Genomic DNA, 15521 nt, shown 5'->3' with positions numbered 1-15521 from the left:
ATTTGCAATTTGTGAAACATGATGAGATTAAATCTGCATGTCAGCAGCGTTTGCAAGTCACCGGATTAGGAAATAAAGTCACAACTTAAGAAACTTTATCATCCTGGTTTAGACATGCGCCAGAAAACTTTAATATAAACAGGTTTGATACCAGACAGAAACATTTGTTGCATGTCATACAAACTAAATATAAAGGTTTATTTGTACAGCACCTTTCCACAGCTAAGCAAATGCTTTATATAAAACATAAAAGGCATTAATATAGAATAAAACAGATTAAACATTACAGTGTAGCTACGCTGCAGTGCGAGATATGAATAAATAGTCATAAATTTAATTTAATAAACAAATAAACCGAAAAGTCTTCAGCCTTGATTTAAAAGAAATGAGAGTTGGAGCGAAACTCAAGTTTTCTCAGAGTTTGTTCATAAAACTGAACGCTGTTTATCCACGTTTGGAGGTCTGGATGGTTCATAATGTAGCAGCTGTTTATAAAGATAATCTGTCTCTAAACCTTTATAAACCAGCAGTAGTATTTTTAAAACCATTGTCAAGACATAAACCTTTTATTCTTAAGGTGGTGAGACAAGCCAGAAAGAAGAAAAATAAATAAATAAATAAATAAAACTCTTCTTCATGCTGCAGCAGACAGAGTATTTTTCATCCAGATGATTAGAAAAAGTCTTTGAGGATTCAGGAAACACCTTCAGAACAGCGTGAAGTTATTAAACAACGTTCTGGGTTTGTCTGAGATCATCAGATGTTTATTTCTCTGTAAGATCGGACGTTCGTCTCTGTGACTGGACTGTAAAAACATGAGAGAGCCACAAACTAGTTGGAACTAGACCTGACGTGCACTGAGTGAGCGCTGCGAGGGGAGGATAGACTCTCTGACTCACACGTCTATGCTTTATAAACGTCTCTTTAATTACATCCAGCCAACGCGTCGCAGCGGGTTTCCGGCTTTAAAAACATTCCACCTGCAGCCAGACGTGTTCTGTAGGTCGTGTAGCTGCTGTTTCATCTCTCAAACCCTCAAATCCTGCACAAGAACTGAGAGCCTGTGAAGCCTTTTGGCTCCGAGGATGAACCTGAGGACGTTTAGATCACAAAAAAAGGCCAAACCTATGTTAAATAAATACAGTGTCATATATATATACAAGTGGACAGGAAGTGAGGCTCTGAATGTGAATGAGCTTTGAGATTTGTGCAGCAGCGCCGCGGTACATCACTCTCCTCGCTCTCGGCATCTGTTTTTTTTTATCCGAGAGCTGCAGGGATGTACATCCTCTGAATGAAATGACTTGTTGATGGGTACTCCGCCCAGCACACACACACACATACACATATGCTTTATCTGAGCATCAGCAGAGCACACGCTAACAGAATCAACCGCCGCTCTCTCTGAACACCACGGTCCCTCTGCACGCAGCTTAACATCTGCCGCTATTATGGCTGTTAATTTGAGATCTTGTCAAACACGTCTTTCCTCACCCAGACACTCCTGTTACTCATCCTGAACATATCAAACACGCGCCGGCGCTGCAGGTTGCATCTGTGCTCCTCTGATGTTTTCTGACGGTATCTGTCGGCACGTCACGCCGGCTGCTGCTGCTGCAGCATGTTTGCAGTAGATTTTCATATTTATATTTCAGTTGAGCTGCAGTTTCATTATCGCGCCGAGTAGTTGAGGTTCAAAATAATCCCAGCTGCAGTGGTGGGAAGTAAATTAACTCAAGTACTGTGCTTAAATGTAATTTTGAGATTCCACTTTATGCTATTTTATATTCATAAGCGTCGTGAGCCCTCAAATATTTGAGTTTGCATAGCTTTAGAAATTCTATTTTCATTATAGGTGATTTTAATTAGTCTTAATGATATAGTATATAAACAAAAGTTGCTCTTCAGTATGTTTTTATTTGTATTTAAAGGGAACATGTTCTTTATATACTGTTATAATGTTGGATATTTCTGATAAACATGGTCAAAGTTCTTGAAGTGAATGTATGTAAAAATGCTCCCTGCAAGTCAAAATTCAGGGCTTCGACCTGCTCTGAACGCTTCGTTATGACTGTTTTTTCTGATGTCAGCTCATCAGCTCATTCATAAATGAACATCTGTTCTGTAGCACTGGTTGCTAAGGTTGTTGCTAAGATTTTTCCATGTATTGTCCACATTAACCACCCCTATATTTCGGATCAGATTTCGGCTCAAACATGCACAGATGTATTTAGTTTATATTTTGAGTAAAGTATGAGAAATATAAGTGAAATCCTGCTACTATAGTTTGTTTACATAGCCTCCGGAGCTGGAGGAAGCTTTCTGAAGCTGACCAATCAGAACAGAGTGGGCTCATCAGGAGGCGGGTCTTAAAGAGACAGGAGCTAAAACAGCCTGTTTCAGACAGAGGCTGAACTGAGGGGCTGCATAAAGAGCCAGTAGAAGATAAATAAGGAGTTTTTTTTAACTGTAAATCATGTAAATATATTCCAGTAGAGCCCCAGAATATAAATATAGACCTGGAAATGTGCATGATGTGCCCCCTTTAACTTGTCAATGCCTAAAGAGGTAAAATTATTTTTTGCATTTTGCATTTTTGCAGTAATTTTACTTTTGATACTTAAAGTACATTTTGCTTAAAGCAGAAGTTTTACTTGTAACTTGAGTATTTTTACATTGTTGTACAAAAAAATGTTTTCTAAACTACAGATATGAGATGTTGTTACTGACCTGCAGTCCATCTCCAGCGACGGTCTCCACCTTTCTCCCTGTGAAGGAGAAACAGCCGAGATGTGACTCAATAAGCAGCCGCCGTCTGTCCTGCTAATGCTTTCCTAATGTACAGTAACATGAATTCAGTGCGTAATAACTAACACACAGCTCTGTGAAAGAGTGCCCTGTCAAAAAATTTCACTCAAATCTATAAATACTAAAGTCATCTGTTTCTGCTTTTCCATTTCGAAACAGTTTCCTTCCTCAATCCAGGCAGAGAAAAGCACAAAAAAAAAGATCTGGCATAAAACTGAATAAAATATAAAACAAAATATTAGAAAAACTGCACCTTATTTAGTGATTTCTGTGTCTGAAATTAGCTGGAAGTCTCCTTTCCTTGATGGATGCCAAACATGTTCAACCTCCCCCCCTCCCCTTAGCTAATGTGATCATCTGACACTGTCAAAACATCACAACATAAAAAGAGGCGTGGGCAGCAAATGAGAGCGAACGCGGCCCTGACGTGATAGCTGGGTGATGAGAGAGGACAGTCTATCTTTAGCTCAGGGCGGCGGGGAGGTGGAGGGGAGGTGGGGGGGTGCAGAGAGCGGTGTGATGGTGGTTGGTTGGGGCTGCTATCAGGGGTTAGTTGTGATGCTTCTCAAATTGCTCTGCTTTCCAGCACTCGGGTAAATGACAGCGATGCATCACTGTCTGAGCGGGGAGGGGAAATCAGCTAATCATTGCTCGCACTGTTCATCTCGGTGACTGAACTGAAGTTAAAAACAAAGATTCATTTTGTTAATTTTTTGGTGGTTGGTCCAGATTTTTTTTAAAAAAATAGCCAACTTTGCTTCTGAAGCTTTGTTGTTGTTTTGTTTGTTGATGTGTGATGGAGTTGAAAAGGATTAGGGGTGAAATATTGTTGTTGTTGTATTGATCCATCTGGCTCCATGTTACTGGACAGCAGTGGTGGAAGAATTATTTAGATATTTTACTGAAGTGTGAAAGTACCAATATAGCAATGTAAAAATACTCCATTACAAGTAAAAGTCCTGCATGACAATACTACTACAGTAAAAGTACATAAGTATTATGAGCTTGATGTAGTTAAAGTATTGCAGTAAAAGTACATAAGTATTATGAGCTTGATGTAGTTAAAGTATTACAGTAAAAGTACATAAGTATTATGAGCTTGATGTAGTTAAAGTATTACAGTAAAAGTACATAAGTATTATGAGCTTGATGTAGTTAAAGTATTGCAGTAAAAGTAGTGGTTTGGTCCCTCTGACTGATATATTATTATATATGACATCATTAGATTATTAATAGTGAAGCATCAGTGTTAGAGCAGCATGTTACTGTTGTAGCTGCTGGAGGTGGAGCTAGTTTCAACTACTTTATATACAGTTACCTAGTTTAATCCAGTGGTTCCCAACCTAGGGGTCTGGCCCCTCCAAAGGGTCACCAGACAAATCAGAGGGGTCGTGAGATGATTAATGGGAGAGGAAAGAAGAAAAAACAAAGTTCTGATACACAAATCTGTTTTCAGTTGTTGGACTTTTTCTCTAATCTTTGATTTTTGCTGAAATATTGGATCATTTGAACATTTATTGAAATGAAAGCATGTGAGAAGTTTAGAGGGAAAAATCACTATTTGGTGGAGCTGTTAACAACTCATAGACATGTGAAATGTGACCCCGACTACACACTGCTTTTTGTAAGACGTCAAAAGCCAAAAAGGTTGGAAACCACTGGTTTCATCTTTAACAATGTGTTGTATTTCAAAAGCTTGTTATATTATCCATTGTGTCAAATCTTCATCTGAAAAGTAACTAAAGCTGTTAAATAAATGTAGTGGAGTAGAAAGTATAAAGTAGCATCACATGGAAATACTCAAGTAAAGTAAAATACCTCAAAACTGTAAATGTACTTAGTTATTTTCCACCACTGGAAATACAGAAGGGCTGGGAAGAAGAAGAATATAAGGAAATGCAGAGATGTTGGCTTGTGGCTTTAAATTTGAGACATTGCACCTGAGCACCAACTACACATATCTATAGACACAAGTGAGCAGGTGCACATGTGGGAAGACAGAACAATAGTTTATGTTAATGAGATATATATATAAAAAAAGGAAACAGCAGGACAGCAGAGGAAGACACTGTTGTTATTGAACCAAGAGATAAAATGGGGGGCTTTCACTCCTCGGACCAATACCATTAATATCTGGCTCTGCTCCAGGCCTCTGAGTCCGGCTAATATACAGCTGGCTTCGGCTGAACCCGGTGTAGTGTGGGTGACGCCGAGTCCTTTCACCCATTTTCATTTGTCACAGAGATTAAGCATCAAAGACCACAGATGCATCTCTTGATTACTCACATTCATAATGTCTAAAAGAGTGAGTTTCTGAAGGGAACATGTATCACCCACGCAACCAGAGCATCACACAGATATTACAACACAGCTTTTATATAGAAATACAACAATCCTGCAAAAAAAATAGCTTTACACTCTTTGTTTCATTCTCTAAAAGTTTACCTGCTGCTGTTTATCATAAACTGAATCTCTTCTGGTTTTGGAGTTTTGGTCGAACAGCAAATAAGACATTTGAAGACGACTTTGGGGAATTATAAATAATAATAATAATAATTTTTCACTATTTTCTGGCAGTTTATAGACCAGTATGGATGGTAGGAAAACGTCACTTATCAATGTCAAGGTGTTGCTGAATTTTCCTAATTACCAATATTAACGATCTCAAACAATATTTCGGACTTTTTAACGACACGTAGCTTATAAGCCAATAAGGTCTATGCAGAATTACCAGGTTTGTGTGTTTTCTGCAAAAAATAAGTGTGTTATTATGTTATTAAGGAGTGAAAGAGCAGGATATTAACATGATGATCTGGCAACCCTCAACTACAAGCTGTTGCTAGCTGTCCGACAGTGAGTAGCAGAGTCCAGGATGAATAACGATGAATCTGAAGCAGTTTATGGTTTTAATGTTTCAAAACTAATATCAGTCAGTTAATATTATGTTCAAATTTCAGGCCTCGCTGCTCAGACATGACGTCATTTTATCAAACAACTTTTGTCAGTTTGTAAGTTGAAAATTAAGACATCAGGTCCTTTTTAAAGAAGAACCAAAATGTAAAGTCAAATCTCAGTGTTTGTGAACTGGAGGTTTCAAGTTTCCACATCACACTTGTGTAAGTTGAATACTGGATCACAATTGGCTCCAAACTAGTTGTGATGTCACAAATCCTGCTCGTAGGTTCACGTGTTTAATTCAGATTTAAGGTGAAAAAATTCCCTCTTCTGTCAGCAGATTCATTTGAAAACAAACTGCACATAAATCATCCTGCACAGAGAAGCTCAAACATCAGTCAGGTGACAATAAGAAAAACACATTTTTGACTAAAGGGGACTTTAAATGATCAAATTTTAATTATGATTGGGGTTTCATTTATCAAAAAAAGTGAATTTGGGGTTTTTAAATCTCACCAGCACACTCATTTTTTTCACATCCTTTACTGTATTGTGTTTTTTTGTGCTTTTGTTACTTGTGCAAATAGATAAATAGACTACTCAATCAGTCTGTGAGGAACCTGATGCAGAGAGGTTCCTCTTAACTAACAGAGAGACGCTGTAAGTATCAAGTAAGCAGGCTGCTCTTCTTCATCCGTACCGCTGAACATGTGTGAGTGCGTCTGAATATTTGATGCGAACGTAACGCCTCGCTGGATTTGAACAAAGCCCGGCGACGTTAATTAGAGCAAGTGCTCAAGCCAAGCACCGCAAACATGACGGCTTCAGACTCTCAGAATGATTCCCACCCAAACCTCGGTCACACATGACCCCCCCGAGAGCAACTAGCATGGATGTTATTTCTAGTTCACTTTTTAAAAAATCTTATTTTAGTCCTCCTCACTTTTACAGTTTCAGTTTGATTGAAACACCTCAGCTCTGAGTTGATTAAAATGTTAATATGCTTATCTGTGTTTCATGGACGTTTCGCCTCATGCATACATACACGCTGCTCTAAACTCTTGATGGAAGAAGCCTGAAGACACAACTCAGGCCTGAAAAATATCCCAAATCTCCTCTGCATATTCGGGTAAAAAACAAAAAAAAATCAATGTGTTTTTATTTATTTACTAGAACTGATTATCAAGATAAAATAATATAAGATAATGCAGAGGACAGCACTGAAATAAAGTATTATTTGTGGCATTAAAGGTTCGTTTGTAGTTTGAATTTGAATAATCATACCATTATTTATCATAAAGTAGGAGGTCTTTATCAAGGAAATTACAGGGTATTATAATGTAGAAATTACGCTGTATTTTTGTTTTTTTGGGGGGTTTTTTAGATAAAATTTTTATAGCACTTCTTCTTTTGTTCTGCTGTATAGGAAGATACACCAGTGATGCATCTTCACATACATGATGTCCACTTGCAACGTTTGTTCAAAACCAAGTAAATCAGTCCATGCAAACATACAGTATACAGTATAGGAGCCAAAATATGTTGTTATTACTGTTTATATATTGACGTGGGCATCATGTATTGCGTCACTTACGTTACTTGACACATGGGTGTGGTTTCCTATTATTTTACCTGTTCACTAAGGTGGCGGCGGGAGTTTTGGACAACGAGTTGGTAGAGCTCTGTTGACCGTCACCATCGTCACCATCATTACTATCATTACCATCGTCTGTTCATCACTTTATTTTCACAGTCAGATTGCATTTTTTGTATATTTTTTGTGCAACAGCTGCTTGTCAGACTCTTTCATTTTTGTTTATTTTTTCAATAAAACATCGGTAAAACGTCTGGACTTCGGGATGGTTTTGTATGGACGTGTCACATATGGGAGCCTGCTAGGTCTCTTAGCGGCCTTTTTTGAAAAGTAGTTGCTACATACAGTTTATATACAGCACATGGCAGCAAAAGAAAGTAAAGAAAATAAGATACAAAAGAAAATTAACTATTTTGATAATCAATTAATTGTTTATTTGAGTTATTTCTCAATAAAAATTGCGAAACTGTGTCCACTCAAGTGCGGATCTATAGTATATGTAAAGCAGTCACTATCTGACTCACTGCCCTCTATAAACCCTGACAATGTGAGTCTATATAAAGCTTGTTCTGTATGCATGCTATTCCATACGAGACACAGAGAGAGAGAGAGACACTTGTGCATATGTGCATGCATGTGAAACAGAGTGAGTGTCAGACACAGAGCTCGTTGGTCTATTTGCGGCGGCAGCGTTTCGCCCTGACAGGCCGAGGGCGGCGGGAGCGGGAGGCAGACAGACGAGGCTTAATAGAAGTGTCGTTCATTCAGCATCCCCACCGCACGGTCCTGACTGTGAAGCCATGATCAGTGGGCTGGAATCCCTCTGTTTACCCTGCTAAAAATAGATTTCACACACTGCGATGACGTGGCATCTCGTGACAAGCAGCCCCCCCCCCCCCCACCACCACCCCCCTCCTCCCTACCAGCTCCCCACCACCACCCATCATCCCCCTCCTCCGTTCCTCCTCTCTCATCCAGACTGTAGAGCCGAACAAGTCGTGCCGTTATTGGTATGCAACGCTTGGCCCGGCTGCTCAAATCTTTGGAGAGGAGGAGGAGGAAAGGAAAGGGGTGGGAGTGGGGGGAGGGAGGGAGGGAGGGGGGTGAAATCTGGCATGTCCCGTGAGAAAACAGGGGAAGGGAGGAGGAGACGACAATATGAATTTTAAAGGGAAAAAAAGGAGGAGGAAACATAGATGGATAGACAAGGTGGGGGGTGGAGGGGGGAGAGGGGGGGAGGGTAGAGAGGAGGCTGGCGAAGGAGGGGGCGGCAATCAATACTATGACTCATTCTTTCTGTGGTGGCTACTTCCTAACAGCATTCATTAAAGCAAACCTAATCATTTTGGTCCGATAATCAGATCCTGTGAGGCTCCATCTTCTTTCGCTCCCCACCAGCACCACCACCACCAGCAGCACCAGCAGCAGCAGCATACATACATTACAAACCATGCACAATGAAGCCGAAATATTGGAGGAAACAGGACAAGTGCATTACGCCATGGATTTGATAGTTGCGGTGATGGACTAGCTGCATGACACCACTTCAATAAGCCTGTGAAATCCTTTGATAACTAGCAGATGTGGAGCCATATGCTAGCAGCATGGCTCAGTGGAGGGTGGATGGAAATGTGTGTGTGTCGGTCCGACGTAGACTCAAATATCTCAACAACTATTGGATGCATTGTCATGAAATTTTGGACGAATATTCATGTCCCTCAGAGGATGAATCCCTCTGATTTTGGTCATCCCCTGACTTTTCCTCTAGGGCCACCATGTTATGATATGATGATGATATTTCTGTCTTTTAGTAAAATATCTTTAAAACTATTGGATAGATTTCCATGATATTTGGTTCAGATATGCATGATGCCCAGAGGATGAATCCTACTGACTTTGGCGATCCCTTTGACTTTTTCTTTAGCATCACCATGAGGTTCACACTTTAGGTTTTTAGTGAAATGTCTCAACAACTATTGGATTGATTGCCATGAAATTTGGTTCAGACATTCATCAGGATGAATCGTAATAACTTTGGTGACATTTTTCATCTAACAAATACTAAATTTTACAACTAAATACCTTCAAAACTAATGAGACTCATCAGCCTCAGTTGTACTTTGTGTTTAGTGCTAATTAACGAATGTTAGCATGCTAAGAGGGTGTTTAGGTTTATTGACAACACTCTTATATACATCAGTTTGTCATTGATCGAACAATAAAGTCCTGGACTTATTTCCATTATTGTCTCTGGTGTTTTCACAATCCATCATGGTGAACATTGTAAACATTACACCTGTTTAACATCAGCATGTTAGCATTGTCATTGTGGCCATGTTAGCATTTTGCTAAAAGTGCTGCTGTGCCTAAAAACAGCCTCACAGAGCTGCTAGCTAGCTAGCTGCAGACTCTTAAAGACATGCTTTTTGGTGATTTTCTGTTATGTTTATACTGTTATGATGTTAAACATGGTCAAAGAGCCAAAACTTGAGGTGAACGTATGTAGAAATGCTCCCTGCAAGTCAAAGATCAGGGCTTTAACCTGTTCTGAACGCTTCGTTTGCAATGTTTCCTCTACTTCCTCCTCGAACTGACGTCAGATTGTTCGCACACGCCCACAAACGGCCGTCATTGCTAAGGTTGAGAAAAAGAAGTGAAATCCTACTACTGTAATTTATTTACATGGCCTCCTGAACCGACTGGAAGCTGGCCAATCAGAACAAAGTGGGCTCATCCTTAAAGAGACAGGAGCTAAAACGGCCTGTTTCAGACAGAGGCTGAACTGAGGGGCTGCATAAAGAGCCAAGATAAATAAGTAGTTTTTAACTGTAAATCATGCAAAAATATTCCTGTAGAGCCCCAGAATATAAATATAGACCTGGAAATGTGCAGAATATGTCTCAATTCTATACTACATGCTAACTGTATACAGTATGTATTTACTATGTTGTTTAAATAAAATTATCAGACTTTTACACACTTCATGGATGATTTATTTTGTGTATCGTCAACAGGTGTCTCAATCTGCTCTTCAGTTCCTCTCAGCAGACACACACTCTCATCGCCAGCCCTCGGCATTTTGTTTCCAGTCCCCGCTCGCTTCTCCCAGTCCTCGTACTTTCACTCCTTCTCCCCAGACCTGCTGTCCTCAAGCTGTCCACCAGATGCCCTCGGACTTTCCGTGCTTTCCCCATCGACACACCTGTTCCCACTTCTCATCAGTCCAGCAGCTACGTGGCCCACTCCTCACCTGCGACTCATTTCCCTCATCAGACACACTATTTATACCGGTCCGCTTCTTTTATTCTCTGCCAGCTAGTTACTTTCATGGACTCTCATGTTCTAACCAACTCGTTTTGACCTGTGAGTTTTTGAGCATTAAAGCCTCCTCATTCATTCCACCTGTCCGCCCCGTTCTCATTCGTGACAACAGGTCAGTTTGGATATCTTAGGTTAATATAATATTTCATTTCACTGCACTGCACAGACACCGTGTGGTCTACGATGATTATTTAAAGCAGCAGGGTGACTCGCAGGCTTGGTAAACGTTTTTGCAGGTGTAAAGTGTTCTTCCTAGAAAGTTCTGGCTCCACTGCAGCATCCATCTGAATAAGTTAAAGGGTAGCTGAGGATTGCAGCACCTTTAAGTGTTTTTACATTCAGTGTGTAAGAATAGCTCCGGGTCTGTTAGCGTGTGCTTTGTTAGCAGGACGTACTGAATGTTTGAGGCAAGGACAGGTCAAGTTTTATATATGAAATAACAGCTAGTTGACTGATTAACACACTTTGAGTCATTTTTTAGTTTAAAAAAAAGCTCAAATTCTCTGGTTCCAGCTTCTTAAATATGAATATTTACTGTCAATTGCTAGAAAAGTCATTCAGCAACTATTTTGATAACTGATTAATCATCATTTTCTTAAGCAAAAATTCTTTTAGTTGCTCAAATGTTTCTGGTTTACTTCTTCTTCTGTGGTTATTTGAGCATATTTGGGCATTTTTCATTGTTTTCTGATGTCTTATAGACCAAAAAATGTATCGAGAAAACAATCAGCAGATTAATTGATAATAAAAATGATGGTTAGCTGCAACCTTTCTCACTTTAGAAAATGGAAAACAGATCCAATCTTTGGTTCAATGTCTGACTGTATCTGACGCAGTAAACAACGATTTAGTGACTCAAAAGTCGGTTGCATATAATCATTGTTTCAACAGTATTGATGAAGTCAGTGAGAAGCAAATTTTAATGACACAAAGTACTGCCCCATGGCCCCAGAACACCAGGGTCCCCCCAAAACTTCTTTAGTCTTTATTCTGTAATCTTGTGGTCCAAAATCCATGAAAACTACCCTTAATTTATACCTTAAAGGGCCTTAATTTCTTAATTAAGGGGAATATCCAGGGTTAGTTTACATGGTTTTTGGTCTTATTAATATTATTTGGGGTAAAAGCGGCAGTTTTTGCCCTTTAAGAACCTTTTAATAACTCCTTAAGTTGATAATCAAGAATCACCTCAGTCTATCAATGCAGAGAGTCATTCTTGGGATTTTAAGGTTAATGGTTCAATTGCACAGTTTAAAGATTTTTAAAAGGGCAAAACCCCTTTAAAATAGATAAAAACCCATGAGAACCAGCTCTTTCATTTATACCTTAAAGCCTCCATTTCTTAATTAAGGTAGAGATTCAGAGTGATTTTCATGGGTTTTGGTCTTATTTGGTCTAATGTGTATTAGAGGCAGAAAATGAATGAATGTGTAAATCAAGGGGAAGACATGTTCCCCTTAAAAGCTACTTAATTTGATAATTAAGGTGTTTTTGAGGGGTTTAGTTTTTGCCCTCCTTAAATTGATGATTAAAGACTTATTGAATAGATTAAGAACATTTCAAATTAACGGACAAACTAAGCTAGCAACAAATTAATGTGTAAATTAAGGGAAAGTTTCTGGTCCAAAGCCTTAAACTGTGCAAATAATCCATTAAAAATACCTTAAATCATTTAAATCTATTAATTATCCCCTTAAAATCCCATGAAAACACCGTAATTCCATCATTATTAATGGATAAAATAAGAGATTCATATGAGACTAATATCAGCTTGATATTATTGATGATATTGTGATCAAACGGAACCACCTCTCTACATCAGAGACACAGACTGATCATCTGCTGAGAGGATGATGGATGCCAGCTGACCGCTGCAGCTCGTTCAAACACTGACAAACAATGTAATGAACGTTTGCATGGTTGCCTAATTAATTAATGAGAGATCTGCCAGTTAATTGGTGGTGACAACAGATCCATCAGGACTCACCTGCGGGTCTGCAGTCCCGGTTATTCAGCTGGATTTCCACACAGCAGATGAGCCTGTGAGCAGCATCGTTGTCTGTCGGAGTGTTTTCACAGCTGAGGCAGAGAAGCAGGAGTGAAAATCAGCCTGATGATCGCAGGATGTTGTTTATAATCTGCGGTAAAAGACGAGCGACGTCCGTCCCGTTTGTCTCCCCCCGCACAGAGCGCTCACCTGCCGGCGTGTCCGCGCCTGTCAGTCCCGCTGCTGCTCCTCCATCATCCGGAGCTCGGCGGTCCTCTCCGGTGCTTCAGCTCCAGCGGGATGAACACAGGTTAACAGTTACATCAGAAGACACAGAGAGAGAGACGCCCCCCAGCGGCCCCTTCAGACACATGATTATAAAATTCCTGCTGAGAATGATTTAAATACTTTAATCTTAATCCTGCAGATTGGAGACCTGCAGACCCCGCAGGTACACCGTCATATCTTTATTCTATCACTCCAGAGTTTCATGTCAGTTTGTCTCTAATGACTTCATATCATCGTTTCCTGTTTCTGTTTTAATTAGGGCTTTATTAAAACTGCGTAGGACCCCAATATATTGGTATTTTTAAAAATGGAACCAATTATTGAGTTCATGTTTGCCATGGGGCCTAATTTAAAGTATCACACACTCTCAGGAGGTTCAGTCATTTTAAAGGCTTTGTGGAAAGATTGTACTTAAGAGCTGCAATTTGTATTAAATAAAAGTATATTTTTGTTTTACACAATATGCAAATTAACTGTAGTGAATTAACATAATGTGGGTCATCTCAAGTTTAACTGCATGTATCTCTTCTTCTACTGAATGCTAATGTTTAGGGACAGCTGTTAAATTAAACCTGGAGTGTTAATAAGTGAAAATCACATGACTCCACACGTGTGATGTCATAGACTTGAGCAGGATAATCTGCCAACAGGAAGTAGTTGTGAAGTTCAGTCAAAGGTCAGAAAACACCGAAACTTGTTCACTAAAAAAAAAGTCATAACTATGAAGAAGTTTCAAAAACATGATTTGACAGAAAAATTTATTTTCAAAATGATGCATGTATGTAGCTGACTAACAGTTTCCTCATTTTATCAGATATATCAGAAAGTGTTGACAAAAACAAATAAACACAAACTCAATAGACAAAATAATGTTTTGAATCTTTTCACTTTTAAAGCTTCTTGGTCTAAATTAAAAATTCAAACTTTATTTTTCTGTTATTTTGTGAAGAAAGCAACAGATCACACAGCAAATCAGCCAAAAACAGATAAAAGCAGCATCAGTGAGTTTAAAATCTAAAAAGTCAAAGCTCAAATTAAATTAAAGAGCCACTGTGTGAGACAGTCTGGTCTCCCAGTTAGACCAGTTCAGGAGTTCAAAAGGCAGATGGAGGCTGAATATTCTGTTCCTGCTTAATACTTTTATTACTTGTGTATATATGTATAAACGTCTAAATGTAAAACACTGTGTTCAGAACACGGTGTTTTTTGGGAACAGTCTGATCATATAAAGATATAAATATTTGATATAATGTTTTAATGACCTCTGGTGTGATGTTGGGGTTGGAACTGGTTTTAACCTGCATCTCTCATCGTTCTGCAGGTGATCGTTAGTGAACACCTGAGAGCCAACAGTGCTCCTGAGTCACTTAAACCACTGCTGCAGCTGGTTTGTTATGCTGCTTTAGTTAGTTTATTTAATTTCATGCAGCGTCTGACACCCCCAAACACACACACACCCGTCATTTAACACCAACACATCCTACTTGTTATGGAATTTTCCATCTTTAGAGGTTACAAACTGGGTCACATTGGGTCAAGCTTGGCTTTGAGGTCACGCTGTAATTCTTAAATCAGACATTAAGATGTCTTCTCCTTGTTGTGATGTTTTGGGGAAGGCAGAAACCTCTTTGATAGAGGGTATATCAGCATCTCCATGGTTACCAAGGTCACAGGAGGCTTCTCTAAACAACACAGATGGGTGGATGACACACACAGACACTCAAACCAAAACTGCTGAAATTACATGCAACATGACTTAAACGGTCACGGATAAAGTGCAGTTCCTTGTTTAGAAACTAGTGAACCAATCAGAGTAATTTTTCATATTGAAGACGAGGACAGACTAGAGACAGCATCAGAGCAGAACACTCCAGTGTTTACTGGTTTTGGTTCTCCACTTGGCCGAGTGCTTTCAATAAACATTTTCAGCATTAAGACATCAAAAGTCTCCACTGCTGACCATCGCTGAAAATACCCACAACACTACCGACACCACTGACGTCCACACTGTAAATATTAAGTCTTTAATTTGGTTTAGTTTGATGACATGTGGTTTATTTTGTGTAATAAAGATTTATTTTGTTAAACATTCATGATAGACCCCATTTTTCTGAATTATTATTTACACTGTAGTTATATATTTATTTTTCTCTATTTTCTCAATTTTTTTCTATGATGTTTATATATTGTAGTAGGATGTACATATTTTATATTTTTTATCTATTTTCTCTCATTTTTTCTACAATATATATTGTAGTATAGTTTTATTTTTAATTTTTTTTTTTTTTTTTTACATATTTCATGTTTTCTATTTTCTTATAACTCTATATACTTGTATGTATTTCTATTGTAGAGCGGAGCAACTGTAACGTGACCCAGTTTCCTGTCGGGGATTAATAAAGTATTTGTGATTCTGATAGTTTTGTTGAGGTCAGGTCATAATATATGTAATCCAAAATACACTCCTGTAAAGGAACCACAGTTTAATATACTGATTACTTTTTATGGTTCATTTTCATTTTTTGACCAAAACTCTTTCATTTATGTGTCAAACATGTTTGGTTCCAGTTCTCCAGAGTCTCTGTGCTGTTGTTTCACTGCAGGAATAATAAACTAGTCTGACAAAAT

General features: G+C 38.8%; 1 protein-coding gene and 1 long non-coding RNA gene across 3 annotated transcripts in view; one reads left to right on the top strand and one right to left on the bottom strand.

Annotated features, from left to right (window-relative positions):
- LOC137170659 (membrane-associated phosphatidylinositol transfer protein 2-like) overlaps positions 1–13572 on the bottom strand; it is a 68059-nt gene extending 54487 nt beyond the window's left edge. Inside the window, exons 1-3 of one of the 2 annotated variants that reach the window (XM_067574173.1) lie at positions 12816–13572; positions 12606–12697; positions 2731–2768 (exon numbers count right to left, since the gene is read on the bottom strand). The gene's annotated coding sequence lies outside the window, so the exon portion shown is untranslated. Of the gene's footprint in view, positions 1–2730; positions 2769–12605 lie in introns of both variants that reach the window. The other variant, XM_067574174.1, reaches the window with a different exon arrangement.
- LOC137170660 (uncharacterized) lies at positions 10568–13181 on the top strand. The gene is made up of 2 exons (XR_010924648.1): positions 10568–10730; positions 12443–13181. It is a non-coding gene; the product is annotated as an uncharacterized lncRNA (long non-coding RNA).
- Positions 13573–15521: the final 1949 nt, after the last annotated feature.

The sequence above is a fragment of the Thunnus thynnus genome, chromosome 19 (genome assembly GCF_963924715.1).
Source record: "Thunnus thynnus chromosome 19, fThuThy2.1, whole genome shotgun sequence".
Classification (NCBI taxonomy): domain Eukaryota; kingdom Metazoa; phylum Chordata; class Actinopteri; order Scombriformes; family Scombridae; genus Thunnus; species Thunnus thynnus.
Note: the sequence above shows the minus strand (reverse complement) of the source record. Positions and strands in the feature narration are given on the sequence as shown.